This window comes from Candoia aspera, chromosome 1, assembly GCF_035149785.1.
Source record: "Candoia aspera isolate rCanAsp1 chromosome 1, rCanAsp1.hap2, whole genome shotgun sequence".
NCBI classification, from domain to species: domain Eukaryota; kingdom Metazoa; phylum Chordata; class Lepidosauria; order Squamata; family Boidae; genus Candoia; species Candoia aspera.
The window spans coordinates 161,897,668-161,917,333 of NC_086153.1; positions in this window are offsets into that span (position 1 = coordinate 161,897,668).

Sequence of the window (19,666 nt, forward strand, 5' to 3'; positions counted from 1 at the left end):
TCTTCGAGCGTGTCGGCGTCTCGCTGCTGAAAGCGCAGATTGTTCCACGCGTGTAAGGGAGGGCGTGCCGCCTCCAAGGCCCAGTCTTCCTCCCCAAGTGGCTACGTGGTTGATCCTGTGAATAGAATTATAAAAAACAGAGAGAGTAGGGATATTAACTGGATTGAGTTAAATGACATGCATTTTGACTACATTTAATTTTTGCCCCATCCGTGGGAGTGTACTTGACTCCTGTCACCTAAGTCAGTTGGGGCCCTCGGCGCGATCACATCGACAAGCGTATTGTCTTTCTTGAGCTCCAGCAAGGGAACAAAGCCTCCGGCCGAAGGGTTGGTGGGGGGGGGCGTGTTAGAACCCGAACTTCAACCCTGTTTACCTCCTGTAGAGCCCAGCCTTGAATCGAAGCGGATGACACAGGAGTAATTCCAACTGAGTTCAATCAGTTTTATTTCCAAGATTGGAGTCATTTGGATTTTCTTTAGAGTGGATGGGATTGCGCATCCTATTAGCGCAATCCTTTATCTGTCTTAGAATTTAGACGCGCTGAATTCCCCGGAATTGACTCCAGCGCCAAGAGGCTGCAAGCCTTCCTTTTCTAATCTCTTTTCCATGGAGTGTAAGCAAAAGATTTGAGTAGTGACGTCGGCTGCCTTTAGATTAACTGAGCAATATCGCTGAGTGACACTGTAAGAGACTAGCTCACTAATGGGAATGGCCTCTATAAAGTGAAATCTATGCCCATTTCTACACATTTTTCGAGGCGGCGTATGAATCCTAAGGGTAAGTGGTAAAATTACTACTAAATGGACATGATCCGCCAATGAGAATGACGCCCCAATGCATTACTTTCCACTGAAATTGATAGTGCGGGTATATGGCTGTGAATAAGGTCGCACTTTGCACATTTCAAGAGAAAGAAACCCAATTCAGCCCTAGTGTACTTTGGTGGTTCAACCGGACTGCGCAGAGGGTTAAGCCCAACAGACAAAGCCCAGTGGAACTGGCGCATCTGGCTCTCTGCCAAACAAAGCTCTGTGCATTTCCAGGCGAGGAGAGTAAAGGGCAAAGACTGAAGGAAGCATTCCGTTTTCATTTCAACGAAAACGTTCATCTTAATTCTCCTCGCAGTTATCTTATTACTCAGTGTCCCAATTATCAGGGAAGGGGGGAGTTCCTCAAGTTTTATTTCAAAGTGAACCAGAGAATTGGCGTCATCTACTCTGATGTCCTTGGAAAGGGCTAACAATGCATTTTGTAACTGCACTTTACGAACTATCAGGTGGAATCCTTTTTAAAGAAAAGAGAATGAAAATAATAGCGAACGGAGAATTTCTGGAATGACATAAATTTGCATTGCGCGCACACACACACACCCCTTTTCAATTCTAAACAGAATAATCGGCGAATATTTAAATGCCAGCATTTTTAATTTCGGTTCTGATGGGGTGGGGGGAGAAACCAGAGCATTTCACTGCTTTTCAATAGACTGTAGTTCCTGTTTCAAATGAACTTTCTGAGAAAGTCCCTCTCCCACTCAACAAGAGGTGCTTCCACGCAATCTTTCCATAACCTGCCGGTATCCTCCTGAGATACTCAGCTACAGCTCCTTCCCATCATTCTTCGCCAGCATGGCCCATGATTAAGGATGATGGAAGATGTAGTCCCGTAATCTGGAGGATGCACGGCGCAAAAATTCATTCATTCACCCCTCTTTCCTTCCCTCCCTCGAATAATTCCGAACTTAAGGTTCCGAATCAGCCTGCTCCAAACTGGTGTCCTCCAGCCGTCATGGACTACAACTCTCACAGTCCCCACCGGCACTTCCTTCGGAGAGTTGGAGTCCAACACAGGTCTCGAGGTCTATAAAGTTTTATAGAATCCGGGAAAGCCGATGCCTTCCTAAATGGGTTAGTTTTTAAGAGGCTGGTGTGGGCCAGCGGCCACTTTCCCTCGGGACACGGCCAAGGCAGGGAAGAGCAGTGTGGACCCGAGGCCGGGCCGAAGTAACGAAAACGAATCCCGTACAACTTCATATAAAGACGGCTCTTGTGACCATGATAGAAACACGTCTTTTAGGCTTGCAGCACAATAGCACCTCCTACTAGCCAGGGAGGAAATCTCTCTTTCCCGTGCGGGCTTTGCCACTGCGGCGAACAGAGCAGGAGGGTCGGAGTCAAAAGTACAGCAAAGAAGGAAACGTCTTTTATCCGGAGCGTCGACCGCCCCTTAGAATGTGATCCTTGGCACAGTGACGTCATAAACCCTGCACTAGGAATTTATAGAGTTACCTGACAATTCTGTGGCAATATAAAGATCCTCTTCACCCCTGAAGTTGGGTGGGTGAGTCTAGAAGAGGCTTCAAATCACTAGAGAGGAAATGGCCATAGCACCGAGGCAAGGACCAGAGATTGCAGAGTGGATTGTTGAGACCCTAAAACAGGTGGCAGCAACTAGCTGAATGGGGCTCATCCCCAAAGCTAAGTAGGCTGGAACAGAATACTACTTGGATGGGAGACCACAAGACATCCCAAGGCTGTAGATTATACTGGGAAGTGGATAACAAAATATCCCAGATGGCAGTGAGAAACCACATCAGTATTCCTGCCAATGGCCATGTTGCCAGAAGCTGAGTTCCGATCAAGGGACTTTTAACTTTTACTGGAAGAGTTGGCCTAGATGAGGCAGAGGCAGTTCAGATGTTTAAATAAGTAAAATACAGCCATGGCTTCTTATGACAGAACTGAGTCAACTGTTCATGATCTAAAAGAGGCTCTGCTCTTAAGCTTTTCTAGAACTGTAGACCATTAAGATTTTGTATTTGCTAGTTAATGCCCTCTTGTGTGGTGTCAGTGGGAGGCCTCCATCTAGCCAACTTTAATCCTGGCTCAAGTGGAATGAAGGACTGGTTTCCAAGCGGAACCTGGTCAGGATTACTTTAGTTAAATTGGAGAATTTTAGGGTTTGACTGTATAATGAGAATTAGAATAAAACTCTGATTTCCATGTTGTGCCACCAGTGTTACAATCTTAAACGAATTTACCCAGAAATAAGTCCCACTGAACTGCATGAGATTTGTTTCTGAGTAGGCATACACTAAAATGGGCTGCTATTTTCTCTGCTCTGAAGTGGCAATTTGGTCATTTTTCAGTGATAAAGCTTTGCCTTAATGTATATAGCTATAAGCAGTAAAAAACTGCTTATAGCTATATACAAAAAGTTCCTTGAAAACCTGAGGGAGAACTCTCCTTCTTTGGCTTAACTTGAACTCAGCTTTGTAAGGCTTCCTTGTAAATAGTATCACTGAATGACGATATGACTAGCCAGTTCGAAATAATTAGGAATTCTGCTTTCATTCTTTGACTGAGAAAATGCTGATTTCCTAAGATGTACATTCCATTGAAATCTATGACATTTACTGCTTTGTCGATCGGTTTGCAATGAAGGCAAAAGATTGAAAGATTCAAGGAGTGTTTGTTTTATCACTGACTTCAGTGGAGCAAATCAATCCTCTACTGCTCCTCCCCAATCACAGGCAAATGTGTAATATAATTTATATCTGAGTAGTCCCACTCAGTTCTATCTGACATGTCTTGCAGCGTATGCCTCTGGTGCCTATTCTTATATTTACTGTTATTATAAAAGACTTATCTGAAGAACTGCATCAATCAGGTAAACACTCTTAATTTCCATTGTTTTAAACATGGAAGAAAAATGATGTGGTTTAATTCTTCCACTGCAGTCAAATTTTAATGTCTTTTATTTTCATTATTCTTATTAGAAAAATAATCTGATGAGTTTTATCACTGGTTTCAAATAGTTCGGTTAAAACACACTTTTGAGGTAATGAAAAAGTGTTGAATAAATTGAACTATACTGTAATTGAAGACTGCCATGCTATGCAAACTTACTTGGAAGTAAACATAATTACAGTTGCTGGGATTTGTCGGATGGTTAAACCAGTATAATTAATAGGTGGAGATTAAGCTTAAACTTTAAAAATGTGTGCATCTCAGCTCCACCCATTAAAGTTCACTTCACCAACAAATTTTCTCTTCCCTTGGAATAATCCATTAAAAATATGTGGGAACTATCCAATAAAATGTTTTTAAAATTGCAAGCTGTTCTACCTTTTAGATTATTTCTAGCTCCATACATCAGTTACAACCTTGGCGCTAACTCATATATAGAGAGAGAAGAACGTAGAGATTCCCCTCCACCACATAAAGCTGCCTTCCCAAAGCAGGTATCTTCCAGGTATTTTGGACTACAACTGCCATAGTTCCCAGCCACAATGGTCTTGGCTAGAGATAAGTACAAAAGTTTTGGTGCATGCAGCCATCAGACTAGTACATGGAGATTACAGATGGTGGTGAAATCCAGTTCCATTCTAATTCCCTTTGCAAGATAGAAAGGTGCACCCTCAATTTTCATCCTGCATGGACTGGTTTCCAGGATTAGCCCACTCCTGTTGCTGCTTCTCCCAACTGTCCCCTCTCCTGACTGGATCTGGGTATCTACTTAGAAACAAACGGTCCAGTTTAATCCTTGGTATGGTCTGAATCGAAATGGCTGCAAACTTGGAAAGCAACTTTTATGGAACCCAATGGGGTTTTTACTTCCATGTCCATGCAGAAGGAGGGAGAGAGACAGAGGGGGTGGGAGGAAAACTGAATGAAAGTCAGGACAAGAGGACACCTGAGCTTGCCTGCTTCTGATTTTAGAACTATACAGTAAAAGAGCCAGTGATTGTTTCACCACATTTTAAGAATTACTGCCTCCAATACACAATCCTTTGCATCTCTGTGCAAAACTGCTCTTTCTCCTGAGTAGAATTATGGGCTTGTTCCCCAAAGTTCTGTTCTGATCCTTGTGCCTTTGCTAGAAAGTTCCAGTGGAATTAACACTTAGTAAGAAGGTGGCTGGATCGTATACCCAGGTACAAGTCAATGGGACTTAAAGATGTCTGGTGCTTTTAAGCATGACTCGAGCAGACTGGACTTCAACTCTCATAAATCTTAATCATCATGCCCAAAGCAAGGGCAAGCAACCTTAGATCTAGGGCCCCACACAGCTCAACCTAAAAACCTGTTTCTTAAAGATTAAAAAAAATCTGGCTTTGACCTACTTTGCACAATCACCCACCCATGCATCCTTCCCCTGTGCCTTATCAAGTGTAGCTACCCCCTCCCCACCAACTTGCCCATTGCTAAGAATCCTGGAGAATTTTGGTAGTTTTGTAAATTATGGCTTCTCTAGCCTAATCTTAGCAGGTGCAAGAAGCTGCCACCGGAAGCCCTTTTGAAATGTAAGCAGCGTGTTTAGAACTGGGAAAAAATGTGTTTGGGAAGTTCTTTAAACTGGGTGATGTCATAATGGGTCTGACTTAACCTTCAATAGTTGTTACAGAACAATCCTGCTGTCACCAGATGGCTAGCACTCCTTTACAGGTATGAATTCTTCCTCTCTAACAGTAAGGAACCGCTGTTAGGATTGTTCGTTTTCTCCAGGAATAAACTATTTGTTTACAAAAGCGAGAGAGCAATGCATGTCTCTAATTGCCACAAATGGCTTGGTCTTTGAAAACTTCCACACTTGCCTCAAATGCTCCTTTGGGAGCTTGTGGTCTGCATTTGGATAGATACTTCTATGTCTCTCAAGGAAGCAAGCTGAAATACCTTATGACCCACTTTCTCCATAACTCTTAAACCCAAGCATTTTCTCTTATCAGGACTGTGGATAAGTTTGCTAGAAAACTATTTCTGCGGGGAACTGAGGAGCAATCCAAAATTACTATTATTATTATTATTAATAATAACAATAATAATCCAAATGTAGATATATCAAATTACCAATAAGATAATTTAAGCGGATCTTTGGATTTTTACACGCTTCCCTTTGATTTCACAGAAGCAGCTGAAATCCCAGCTGGCACAGCCCGTAGTTCAGCCCACATTCTTTCCAGTTTGAATTTTGTTTTTTTAAAAAACATGTTTTTATAAGACTTTAACTGTTTCATGTTTTATTGTTAGCCTTACGGAATGCTCTATGGGCTGAAAGGGATGTATGTAAGTATGTATCTCCTAAAAATAAAGAAATTGGTAGATTTCAGCCCACTTGAAAGCCTATTCTGACTATTTGGTTTTGTGTCCAGGAGATGTAAATCTGATTGTAAAAATGACAATAACAACCAACACCCCTCTATCTAACAAATGAAATTATGCTAGTGATAGTTGCTTCCTCAGGCAAATTAGCTAAGACAGAGAAGCTATGTATTGGCTGAAGTCCCACTGAGTGATTTTCAACTAATCAGTCTCCCTCAGCCCAAGAAGCTTGTTGTTGCTGCTGGGAAAAAAGGAGAAGGGAGCACTAGGTATACTACCCTGAGCTCCTGATGAAAGCGTGGGATACAAATCTAACAAATAAAGCAAAAAGAAAAAAAAAGCCAGAAGAACAGCATTCAAGCATGGGATGTATGTTTGCTCTGCCCTTCAGATGACACTGGGACCAGGGCATGATGAATTTGCTTGCCTTCGGAGGAAAGTTAAATGTCATTAACTGCAATGGAACTGAATTCTGGGTCCAAATGTTTAGGAATCAGCAATAGTCAAGGATCCTTATTATTCATTTTAAACAAGCCAGCCAAAAGTACTCTGGGTAAAAGGGGGTCCTGGGATCACCTTGCCCCTGAATTGGGTGACCTGCTCAGAATCTCAGCGATCCTAACACTGGGGTCTCCCAAAGTTTTTAAAAAAGGAGGTGCAATGGATTTGTGGAAAACAAAGCAAATTGCTATACTGATAAATACAATAACCACATTATCAGGAACATCGACACTCAGTGGCTGAGTGGAAAGACTTCTTCTCTACCGAAAATAGACTGTTCCCACTGCAACTATTGCTTTCGCTGCAGAGACGTCTCTAGGCTTCTCGATAGGTCTTGCATAATAATAAACAAGCAAAATATCTTAAGTGAGAGGCATCTTCAGAAAGGGAGGCCTCGCTTTGCCTGCCCGATTTAAGGTAGCCGTCCTGCCCCGCAGAGATGCCAGCACAATAATCCTGTCTTTCGTTGGGCCCCGTTGTGGGACCAGGGCCGGATTATCTATTAAACACAAGGAGCGCAGCGCCCGGGGCCTGCGAATTCCCAATAACCCCCGGAAAATTTTGCCTCCCACCCGACTCAAAACTAAGAAAAGCAAGTTATTAAATCGAACTTAATTCGCTTCACTTAGATTCGTTTATAACACGTTTTAATCACAAAAGAATGTGGAGGGGGAGGGGACGGTACATTTATGGGAGTGCCCGAGGCTTACACAAGCTTGGAGCCGGCCCTGGGCGGGCGCTTGAGGACCTTTTGCAGGAATTGCTGCAGCTCAGGAACAGTCGCGCCTCCTAAACTCTCCAGCTGGAACCCGCGGAGTGAGGCAAACTAGGGCGGCCTCACCCCTCGGCCGGGCTGCCACGAACTGCAAGAAAGGACGCAGCGTTTTCCCCTCCGTCCCGCCCCGCGCAACGGAAGTAGTCGGAGCAAGTCCTGACCTGGAAAGCCGGAGCTCGTCGGTTTAGCCGGCGACCCGCCTTTCCTGCCACGGCAGGCCGCGTCACCCGCCTCCATGGGGAGATGTGGGGCGGTGCTTTTGGGTGGCGCGCCGCGCCTTCCCGCTTCGCCCAGCCCGGCTTGGCATGTGCCCGCGTGCGATCGCCTTTGTCAAGAAACCTGCGGGTGTTGATTGGAAGGATCACTCCCGCTGCTGTAACTCGTAATCTGTCAATGTGGTGTTTTCAAAAAAAGTTGACCAGGGTACGGCGGGAGGTTGTCTGTTTCCTTCTTGTTTTTCTGGCTGCTGCGCCACCAGCGCGGCAGCTGTACGCCAGCCTTGACTCTGGCATACTGCGGATGCCCTGAGATGTTGAGCGTGCTTGCTGGGAATTGTAGTTTAAATACCCCCTAAGATTGGGAAGACTGCTATAGCTGCGAATTATTATTTAAATTTATATACCTCCCTTCCCTTTAAATGAGACCAGGGCCTTAGAGAAAGCATTTAAATCACAGCGTCGCTGTAGTAAAATAAAAAAACTAGAGGAAAAGACGCATCTAGCAGATCATTTTTCTTCGCCTGAAATACAGTCAGAATCAAGCTCCAGGCTATTTTTTAGGTAGCTTGAGCCGAATTCAAACTCAACAGCTGCTCCCGCCTCTTCTGCCACTGGTCCCCCATTGCTTGCTTTTTACAGCACCGCTGTCCGCCGGCTCTCCGCGACTGGAGGTAAGTGGTACTCAGGTGTTGCGCTTGCTCTCTTTCTATACAGGTGTGGCCTCATTCGCTGCTACCTGCTGCTGCCGCCTGAAGCCTTTCAGGTTCACTTGGGGCGAGAAGAGCTTTTCAAACAAATCTAGCCTTCCCAAGAGCTCTTCCAGTGAATGATGCCCCCCCCCCGCCCCTGTGCGCTTTTATCCAGATCTCTTTCTGCCCCGCAACGCCGTGGAGTTTCCCAGGGACTGTGTTAAGGCTCTTCCTTCTTGCAGCAGGCCGCAAAGTAACAATAACTAGACGGACCCGCCGGCTTCCTCTAGTCTTCCCCCGCCCCGGCTGCTTTCTTTCGGCTACTTAGCCTCCCCCCTCTTCCCCCCCCCCCGCACCATTTCCACCCTCTCTCCCTCCCCGCCTATTCTGTCAGGCAATAGGCTGTAAAATAGTTATCCAGCCCAGCAGACAGGCAAGCGCCGTTTGAAAGTAATTTTTGCCCCCGGCGTTCCGCTCGGGGCCAAGCAAGCGTGCTCTCTAACTGATCAACCTGGATATTTCATTATTCATTAATTTACTGTTTAACCAAATCCCACTCATTATCAGAGGCAACGCTTGGCAGAGCCCAGCGAACAGTAGCAGTTGGTGTCAGGCGTGGAGAATTGGCCCATTTGATCCTGAGCTGTTTTATTATTCAACACCACCGACTGAGAAAAAGGCCCATGAATAATAAAGAGCCAAAGCGTGTTTGAACTGAGAAGCATGACGCGGGCCGGGCCGGCAAAACAGCAGTTCGGAAATAAAAGGCGAGCTGGCCTGGCTGGCACTGGGGATTTCCCCAGCTGTGGATGCCAGAAAAAGGCACCCTGATCTCGGCGAAGTGCCTTGCCACCACCAACTCTTCTATTTCTTATCATTCTTAACAGCTACGGTTTCCTTTCCTGTCTATATTTGAAGGATATGGGATATAAGGTCATGCAGGCAGAGAAACCCAGTACTGCAATGGCTATGCGACTGCAAATAGAGTCCAAATAGAATGATAATACAAATAGAATTCAATAGAAGGCAAAATTTATTTCTAATGGTTTTGCTGGCTTCATGTCAGCAATCTAGTAAGTGTACTGGCTGGGATAATGAAAGTTGTAGTCAAATTTACATGAAGGTCCAGGTAGGGACTGAGTGACTAAGAAAGGTAGAACCTCAGCAAGTGATTGTGTCTGGACCCCTTCTGAACTGTTGGCAATTGCCCCATCCCCCGCATCATCCAGGGTTGAGCTCAGCTCAGTGGGGTCTGTGCTTTTTAAAGAGATTTAGACTAGGACTGAGGAGATGCAGGTTCAAAGCCCCACTCAGCCATAGAATTCACTGGGTAATGGTAGGCTGGCCACACACTCTCAGCCAAACATAACACAAAGAACTGTTGTTAGGAGAAAATATTTCCGGTGGGGGTAGAGAAAAACCATGTATGTATGTATTTATTTATTTATATTTCAAATTTCTGTCACCGCCCATCTCCCCCAAGGAGGACTCTGGGAGTATACTGCTTTGTGCTCCTTAGAGGAAGGGTGGAATATAAAAGTACCTCATAAAGCCTCCCTAATTTTTGAATGCAACTCAGGGAACCTTAATTAATAAAGAAGCACATATATTACATATTTGTTGTTTGTTGTTTTTTAATATTTTGATAACTGTAAGCATAATTTGGTTTGTTTGCGTGTGTGTGTGTGTGTATACTGTACATCTATATCTATATCTATAGTGTGTGTGTGTATATACACACATTTAAATATGCTTTTTGAGGAGTCCATGGGTTTCACCAGACTGTCAAAGGGGTCTATAGCAGAAAGGTTAAGAAGCCCTGCTTCATATTTTTGCAACTTGATCCTAGTTCATTTTCTCTGTGATCAAACCATCTGAGTATACTTTTGTAGTGGTCGTTCCCTTTTGTATTTAATTCATGTTCATTCATCACCCATTCATTCTTGACACTTTTTTTTTTGCTTTACCACATACCACTCTTCTTAAGTAGCCCGTTCCTGCTGAATTTAACTTCTGTGTTTCACCTGACCTACCCAACTTTCTGTTCTGTATAACAAAGTGGGCAGATACACACTCTTATACACAGCCATTTTCACTTCTTTTAACAAAAATGAATTCTTTGCAACAGTCCTCTAAAAACCATTTCCTTTCTACCACTGTTTGCATATGTTACAGTTTCTTTATCCATTTCCCCATTTTTAGTAAACATTCTACTAAAGTCGATGAATTCAGTTATTTGTTCTTCTCTGAATCAATTGCAGTTTTTGGGTGGTGGGTTTTTGTTTTTGTTTTCTTTTGGCCTTTATTAATTTAATTAAACAGAATAAAGAAAAGAAAAAGGGAAAAACATATAAGGGCATCTCATGCATGTATATATATATGGAGTTTTACACAAAAGTTTCAATAAAGGGTAGAATAACTTGTTCATAAGTTCCATCAGGTCTTTTGCCCATTGAGCAAATGGGACCATAAATTTATCTTCCTGATGCTGAAAAACAAGTATCTTGGCAATATCAGGGGTACAAAGAATCTATTTCTGTTGTCCAACCATCAATTTCAGTTATTTATAAAAATAATAAAGGCAGGATAAAAATAAATAAATAAATAAATTTCTATGTAGTAGGTATGTAACTAAAAACAATGTACATATCTGAAAATATTGAAATTTGTCTCAAAGCTAAATTGATATATGTAATTTTTTTTCCAGAATGTAACAGTTTTAGGAGGATGCAAAACCTGTTGAAACAAATGAAGCATTATTTTCATTGTATCTTCAACGTGATCATTCCTTTTCTGTACATTCACAATGGGGTCCAATTGCCCTGGGCATGAGGTGCCAGTTGGGTGAAAATCCTCTTTTGATTGTTTTGGTATGTATGTATGTATGTATGTATGTATGTATGTATTCATTCATTCATTCATTCATTCATTCATTCATTCAATTTATATGGCCTCCCATCTCAAACAAGTGACTCTGGGTGGCAAACAATTATAAAATCAATTAAAACCAAATACAAACCCAATTCAAAAATAAATATATATACCAGCCAAGAAAAGTAATAACTGTAGATGTTAATATAACCAAAAAATGGGGCCCTTAACACACTCAGGGTCCCATGCCCAGGTGCACAATCAGGTCTTCAAGACCTTACGAAAGGCTAGCAGGGTCAGGGCCATCCTAATCTCTGGCGGGAAAGTGTTCCAGAGGGCAAGGGCTACGGCAGAGAAGCCATGCCTCCTAGTCCCCGCCACTGACATTCCTTGGCTGATCGGACCTGGAGCATGCCCATCCTGCTGGACTGGATTTGACTGGTAAAAACAACTGGGAGAAGATGGTTCCTCAGGTAACATAGCCCCAAGTTATGTGCTCAGTTTATATTTTATATTTATATTTATATTTGTTTATTATTATATGGTGTTTTTTTCTTTTTTGATTTATTGTTTGTTTGTTATACTATATGCTGCCCAGAGTCACATTGTTTGAAATGGGCAGCTTTATAAAATACTCTTTTTTGCTCAATAAGCTGTAGTCAAAGATTGAACTTTTTGATACAAATGTTAAGAGAATCTCCCATTGTTTAGATAAAATAGGGATCTCCAATTCCTTATTCCATCCAGTCTTTAAAAGTTACATATCTAATTGATTTATAAATAAGAAGTAATTATAAAGATTTATTGTGGGATTTTTATTCCCATAAGATTTGGTAATCACTTTTAATAATTTAGGTGTCTCTGAAGCTGAAAATGTCATTTGTCCAAACTGAAATGTCAATAAATGATGTAGTTGTAAATATTGCAAGTGGGTTGCAAAAAAATAAATAATGTGGAAGTGATGAAAACTCATGGAGTAATTGGTCTAAAATCCCAGCATTGATTGAAATCTTCCATATAACAGGGTATTAAAAAAAATCTTTAAGGTCTAGATTACTCCCTAATATAAATGTAGTTAACAATCCAATTATTTATTTATTTATTTATTATTAAATTTCTGCGCCGCCCATCTCGTACACAATGATTCTGGGTGGCTTACAAAGAATAAAAATAATATAAAAATGTATAAATACAATGTAAATATCGAATATAAAATATAAAATTCAAAATGGGCAATGAGATCTTATCCTGGCAACCTCACGGGGCCAATCACCCCATGAAGAGCTGTCGCTCCTACCATCTCAGGTGGCATAGCCAAGTTTTTATCCCCTTTCAAAAGGCCGGGAGTGGGGGCCTGTCTTAACCCCAAACTACTGGGGGTAGCTTGATCCAGAGGGCGGGTGCCACGGCAGAGAAGGCCCTCCCCCTGGACCCTGCCGATCGGCAATCCCTCATGGACACGGTCTGTAACATGCCCTCTCTGCCTGACTGGGTGGGACGGGTCGATGTAGTGAGGGTGAGGCAATTCCTCAGGTAACCCGGACCCATGCCATGTAGGGCTTTATAGTTCAATTAATTGATGGTGCTAGGTGTGAATATTCCAAAAGGCTCCGGAAAAGAGAGTGTATACTGAATGAAACCATCCAAAATTTGGTAGTAATCAGAATATATACCTAATGGTATGATTCAAGATTCAGAAAACAAACCCCCTGACTTTAATTGACAACTGCATCTTTTTCAGGAGTATCTTCAAGATTAAAGAATAGTAGTCTTCAATCTGAGTAGTCTTTAAAGGCAGCCCATGTGAAGTATTTTTCAGTAGTCCAGTAATCTTTCACATTAGTGGCTGATAGTGTAAAAGACTTGTTCTGGCATTTGACACATACACATTTTAATCTCCCTACAGACTGAAGGCAAATTTTAAGAGCAGTAGTCAGTATAGATGCTGGCCTCTTGGTGGCCTGGACCATGCATTTGTACCTGTTCCTTCATACAGTGCAGTATTTATTAAAGTACCAAATACTTGCACAGAGCAGATATTTTATCTCCAGAATGTGAAAAAACTTTGATCCTGTTGATTGAACTTTAGGATCTGATTAAAGGCAGAGAAAGAGGACAGGCTGTTTTCATTTTCATTTTCATTTTTTTTTCCTTTAGTCTGTTAGCAACCTAAGCAAAAGTTCTTGGACAACTTCTCTGAGGCCAGAAGGCTATATGTGGCCACAAAGAATGTGTGTGTGTGTGTGTGTGTACACACACACACATGAAAAAGTTGACTAAGAGTTTGAAATTTCAGATCTAGACCACCCTTGCTAATAGAATTAGACTACAATCCTAAAGTTAATTTGGGAGCAAATCCCATTCAACGCAGCAGGATTAACATCTTGACTAAATATACACTCAGGATTGGGCTGTCAGTCTAGAAAGTTGTGGTTAAGGTCAACAGAAAGGTCTCAGTGTGGGTTTGTTTAAGGTCTGCATAAAGCACTTTTGGAAAAAAATATATTGCTATACGAAGCTGTAATCCTTGTTGTGGCCAATGTGATGAGAGGTTTATATTTCATGACCACGAAGGACTTTCTTTAAAGTGAAAAAGATATCCCAAGATTTTGCCAGCCAGTTGGTTCCAAATGTTTATTTAAAAGCCTTTAAAAACCCCGGGGAGCCTTTTCATTCATTCCTAGTGGTAAGGTTTAGAAAAACCAGCTTTCCTCTGATTTTAATTTCTGATATATCAAAACCAGGGCTGGGTTTCTTCTGGTAAGCTGGTGCAATTTCTCTGACCAAATTATTTATTTAAATATTTGGAGTTCCTCGCTAGTGCTTTGGGCAGCTTACAAAGTATGTGAATGCATCAACAGTCATATCAAAAACAAAACAAAACAAAACAAAACAACAGAAGTGCTATATAGTAAAATTAAACCCAACAATTAAAAATAAGGACAAGTAGTACCCAAACACTTAATTAGTTAGTAGAAGAATCCAAGCATTTCAGCTCTTGTGCACCTGCATCTCTTCAAAAGAACGATGGACCTTGCACGTATTTCTAGAATTCAGCAGTGAGGAATAGTGGCAGGACTCTCAATTTCTAGGAAATTCCAGAACTACATGGGGAGGTGTAAAAAACCTTACATAAAGAAAACAAGTCATAAATAGGGTTTCTAGATCACAGCTCTTTCCTTTTAATACTCTGATCCCTTCTTTCCTTGCTTTCTTCATCCATGCTTTGGATGCGGCCCCTCTTATTTGTAGTTTGAAGGACTGCTGTAGAAATAGCTTCACCCAAGCCTAGTAGCCCAGGCCTCAAAGGAGCAAAACCATCTCCATTTTGCAAGGAAAAGTCCAAACAGTGGGCATTTGGGAGTAGAAGTTTCAAACAAAATGTGCAACGTAGTAGTAACAGTGATAGTATCAACAGTAGCAAAAAAAGTAAGAATGAGTAAGATGGGACAGACTATTCAGCAGATTTGTTTGTATGGATAAAACCCATCTAGCAAGACTTCCTAGCAAAATATTGGGTAGCAGAATCATAGCATCAGATATGAATGCAAACTATGTATATCATCCTTCAGTGGGAGAAGAAATACTAACAGCAATCAAACCTGCCTTTTGCTCTTTAGCTTCAAACATGAGCCAGGGACCAAAAACAACCATAGCACTTGGCATAAGCTGTGACAAACATCTGCTCCACAAAATAGGTTTAGATTGTGACCACTGCCCTTCCCTCCTTCTTGCATATCAGGAGGCTCAACCAGTTATTTGTTTAAAATGGCCCTCCATGACTCGTCCTCCCCGCCCGTTTCTGGAGCAGAATGATGGAGTGATTCTATTTCAGGGCAGCTTATTGCTCACCAGAAAGTGCTTGCTTGTTGCAAAGAATGCTAAATGATAAAAAGAACCTGAAAATTCTGATTAAGAATTCCAGAAGAGCAAAGTTTGTGTGGTCTATGTTTTACAATGAAAATAATTTAAGAGGTGGTGGTGAAGATGGCTGAAGCCAATTTTATCTTTAGGAAATATTGTGCCACAGGTGAATCCTAATTCTGGTTGTACACGAATAACTGTCATGCTGGCATAAGCTCCTTGTTTTTAACGTGTCAACCTGATGACATCTGTTTATTTGAAACATAAATGAAAGAGGAAGGATGTTGTTCAAATAATAAAACCTTTAATATCCCAGTTACCAGAAGCACATTGTTAGCTGTTAAAATAATCCAAGCTGTTACAGCATCTGATCCCGCTGTTGTTATTATCTGTAAGAAAACTTAAATTATTTCAGTGGGAGTGAGATCAGTCCATAAATTTATTTAGTGCCATGCCCCATCAAAGAATGATTTGTTTCTTTCTATCCTGCAGCACTCAAATGCAGCACATTCCTGTTCCTGTTCTCATAGTACAATGCTTAATAGACTTCCAATCAGTATATATACTTGTTTGGGTGCCCCCACTCCCCAGTGATAGTAAAGGCAGTACACTTCACCAGAATACTTAAAAGGGAATGATGCTCCACTTCTGGCCTTTTCTACTTCTGGCCATTGGCCCGGCCAATCACTGTTAGAAACTGGTTGTTCTTATATAGGTGCCTACTGTATAAGGATATGATTTTGCATCCAGCTATTTCTAGGTCAGTAACTAGTCAGAATGACTTTTGAATGAAGGGCGATAAATCTCTAGTAGTAATTCTAGTAAATAAATAACTCATGCAGAGACACAATGGGTAGTTTTGTCACACATCTTCACTGACATGCTGAAGTTGATTACTACTTCTCAGTTCTCTGCTGGAGGTGATTGATTCATTCAACCATTTTTGATTGTGAGATGCAGCAGAAGTGTCCACTCTAAGCAGAGACTAGTCCAAAGGGGACAAGAGAATAGACGTGCAACAAGGCGAGAACAGGAATCAGACAGGTATATAACAGCTAGTGTTTTGTGTGAGTGGGTGCTTTCAATTACCTGTTAGGGAGTTTTACTCGATACTTGGTACTCTCAGGATTATTATTATTATTATTATTATTATTATTATTATTATTTTAATAAATATACCAACAGTGATCATTTTGAATGAAGTGTTATCAGCAATTACTGGATCTTGCAAAACCGCTTATTGTTTGTTAATGAGTACTGGAGGATTAGTAGGGGTTAACACTGCTTGAATAATCTGTTGCTACAGTGTCGATTTCTGTATGGGATTTCAATTATTGGTTTGTTTTTATTTCATCTTTTAATTGTTTTAATTATAAAATAACACTATATTACTATTAAAATGAAGACAATAGTATATAATGACCCCAATCTTGCTTGCAGTAGAATCTGACATTAGGATAATTTGTAGACTTCACTAACCCCTTACCAGTGTAGAAAGCAATGCAACAACACACATAAACAAGAAATGTTTAATTAAAGGCATTCATTAAAATTACATTTTAATTTGGGCACCATTTTTTAAAAAAATGAATGTCTTTACAAGATAGGCAAGCGCACTAATTGCAAAAACCGCTACACAGATCAAGCCTAAAAAAAAAAAGACGGCTTATTGTAAATATGGGCTATATATTTCCATTTTGGAAATACAACATGTCATGTCCTCCAAACATGCTGTAAAAACAGAGTAAAAGAGAAAAGGACTGATATGGAAGCTATTTGGGATAGGGAAAAGTAGAAAAGAGAGCAAGAAAGCAAGCCTAGTTTTCTTCAGCAGAACCAAAAGTAACAGCAAGCTGTGTTTTCAGACCCTGTTCTGTATTCAGAAATGTCCACTTATGCTTTAGCTGCTACTACACCCTCATACATCAATGACTTTAGCCATAACAAGAAACAAAAAGGCCACAATAATAAAGTAATCCTTTTTCTAAAGTCCTGGACTTGAAGTTAAATTCATTAACATTCACTCATTTGATGGAGAACTTCTCTTTCAGGTGGTAGTTGTCTCTTTCTTTTAGTTCTTTTCTCATTTAATTCTGACTTATTAGATTAGACAAACACTGGTTTGTCACTCCACTTATATACTGAAAATGCAAGCAATCTTCACTCTTGCTATATTTATTTTTGTAATGACATGAGCAAAATACTGATCCCTGATCCACCAAACTAATATGAAATGAAAAGATCAGGGTAAGAAAGTAAAAAGAGCTTGCGACATATATACATTTATGTTTAACTAGTAAGCCATTACAATACACCATTGTATTGCATTGTAGGAGGAAAGTTAAAACTCTTAGCCGCACAACAAGGAATACGCAGAGGCAGTAATAATTTTGTTAGAGCTTTCTGTTGTCTCTTCTGAAACTCATGGAATGGAAATAAAATCAAGTCTATAAACCTCTGATCCATGAGTTCAAAGAGACTGGAACACTAGAACTACTGTAAACACCCACATTCAGGGCATTATTCCCAAATGTAGTAGAAGCTGTTTTGCTTAAGATCATCATAAAGTAACCATAATAAACTAATTAAACAAAATGCACCTGGTTCCTTTGTTGTTTCTATTGCATTATTCAGTGTTTTCACCTGGTTAATACTTGGTTGGGATAGAAGACTATTCCCTAGGACTGGGAAGTCACAGAAACACCCCAGAAGAAAACAGCAGTAAACTACCTCTATATCTTTCCAAGAATGAACATGTCCATGAAATTACCACTACTTGAGCTTTGCTTTTTACCTTTATTCCCATGCTGTTTACAAGTGAAGCCTGTTCTTTTGCATTCTACACTGAAGAGGGAAAAAAACCCACATTTCAAGTGATCTAGAAAGATTGAAACTGCCTTGTTTTTAGTATAGAAGATCACTACTGGTAGACACAATATTTTTTCAGAAGAGCTGCTGCACTCTTATTAAAGTTCCCACAAAGAAACTCCAGGAGAGATTTCAAGGGATATTGGAGTTCCAGAGCAGTGCTTGAAAGCCATTGACCTAAATAAACAGGGTTAACTTCTGATAAGTCTTTGCCAAAGAACACAGTCTAGTATTTGGCACACTGATTTGTTTAGCTCTTCTGCAGCCTCAGTCCGTCCTCTCTATCACCATGGCTGAAAATTGTACATTATTCTGCCCATCTCCTCCTACTATCCTGATTGGTGGTAGCACTCTAATTTCTATGGAAAATGGTTCATGAGAAATATCTAACTTTGGGTTTGAAATATTTCCCCCTTTTGCCCAAGAGGCATATTAAATGGTTAAAAAGGTGCCTTAAGTTTTAAGACTCTTTGGTCGTATCCACTTCTCATAGGACTTTATGAGCAGGAAGGAAGGTTAGGGCAGCTTTTCATTTCCTGTGAGAATGTCAAGGCATGGAACAATAATAGAGTCTGGAATTGCTCTTCATAAAAAAAAAATACCGAAATTATCAGCGCAATAGAAGGAAAGAAGCAGCAAGGGAGATCAGAGATATAAAAAATAATTTTCCTATTACAAAGTAGTTTCCTTTCTTTAAATGGCAAGAGGGGGCTAATCCAGTGGATAGCCAAGCAGGGCATTTTTCTGGTAATGTATTTCTTGCAAATAATTGCCTCCAATATTATTATGGTAATACATTTTGGAAACTTTATCTCTTCCTGCACCCCAAGTTGGTTTTGAATGCTAAGGAAAACTGTTTCATGCCTTTCTTTTATAGTGCCTGTTGTCTTCTAGGACAAAGCTCATGGACTAAGAGGTCATTGAACCAGGAAGCACTCTGCAAGGTTAATTTGAATTATGAATTCTGTGGAGAAGAAACAAAACAGATTAAAGGGAAAATGTGATGCAGCTTCTTAGAAGAAGTCAGCACCAGAGCCTGACAGGGCTTGTTCTAAAATAACATATGTTGGAAGTAGCTGCCTCGGTTTATGGTTAATGGCCATTTTTAATTAAAAAAAAGGCAGCAGGTTTTGCTTAAACTTCAAGCTTCGGAAGTCAAAATCTTTAGAAAGGGAAATTTATTCTATCAGAAACATGTTTGATGTATTATATAATCAGACATCATACACTCACATGAAGTTGAGTGGGTTGGTTGGGTCATTTGTTCAGAAATGGAAACTAATATAAACAGTGTGAAGCTGTCTTCCCCTGAGACAGAGCATGATTTCTTGTGCCCAGCATTGCAACCTTGAGTTACCTCTGCTTAAAGATGAGGTCTTGGATATACAGATGATGTGCTTTGCACTGAGCAATACTTTCTTATAGCCCAAATCCAGCTGCAGCAGAGGACATGGACCAAAGAGGATGCATGTTCCACAAATGAATGTAAATGTGTTACTGGAATGCCCACTGTTAAAATCAACTAAGGTTGTGAAAGCATCAGTATAAACTCTACAAAGAGAGAGTGGGCAAGGAAATTGGGCAATTCTGGGCCACACTGAAATCTGAAATACCGTTCTGCATATGGGGGAGATAATGACGGTTCTTCTTGCAATCAACAATAGTCAGAAGTTCAGCTAAGAATAAATCTTGTATTGCTAGCAACCAGTTCTTGGTTAAAAATACATCTATCACCTATCACACACTAGTACAGATTTATATTTGCTACTCTGGATAGGA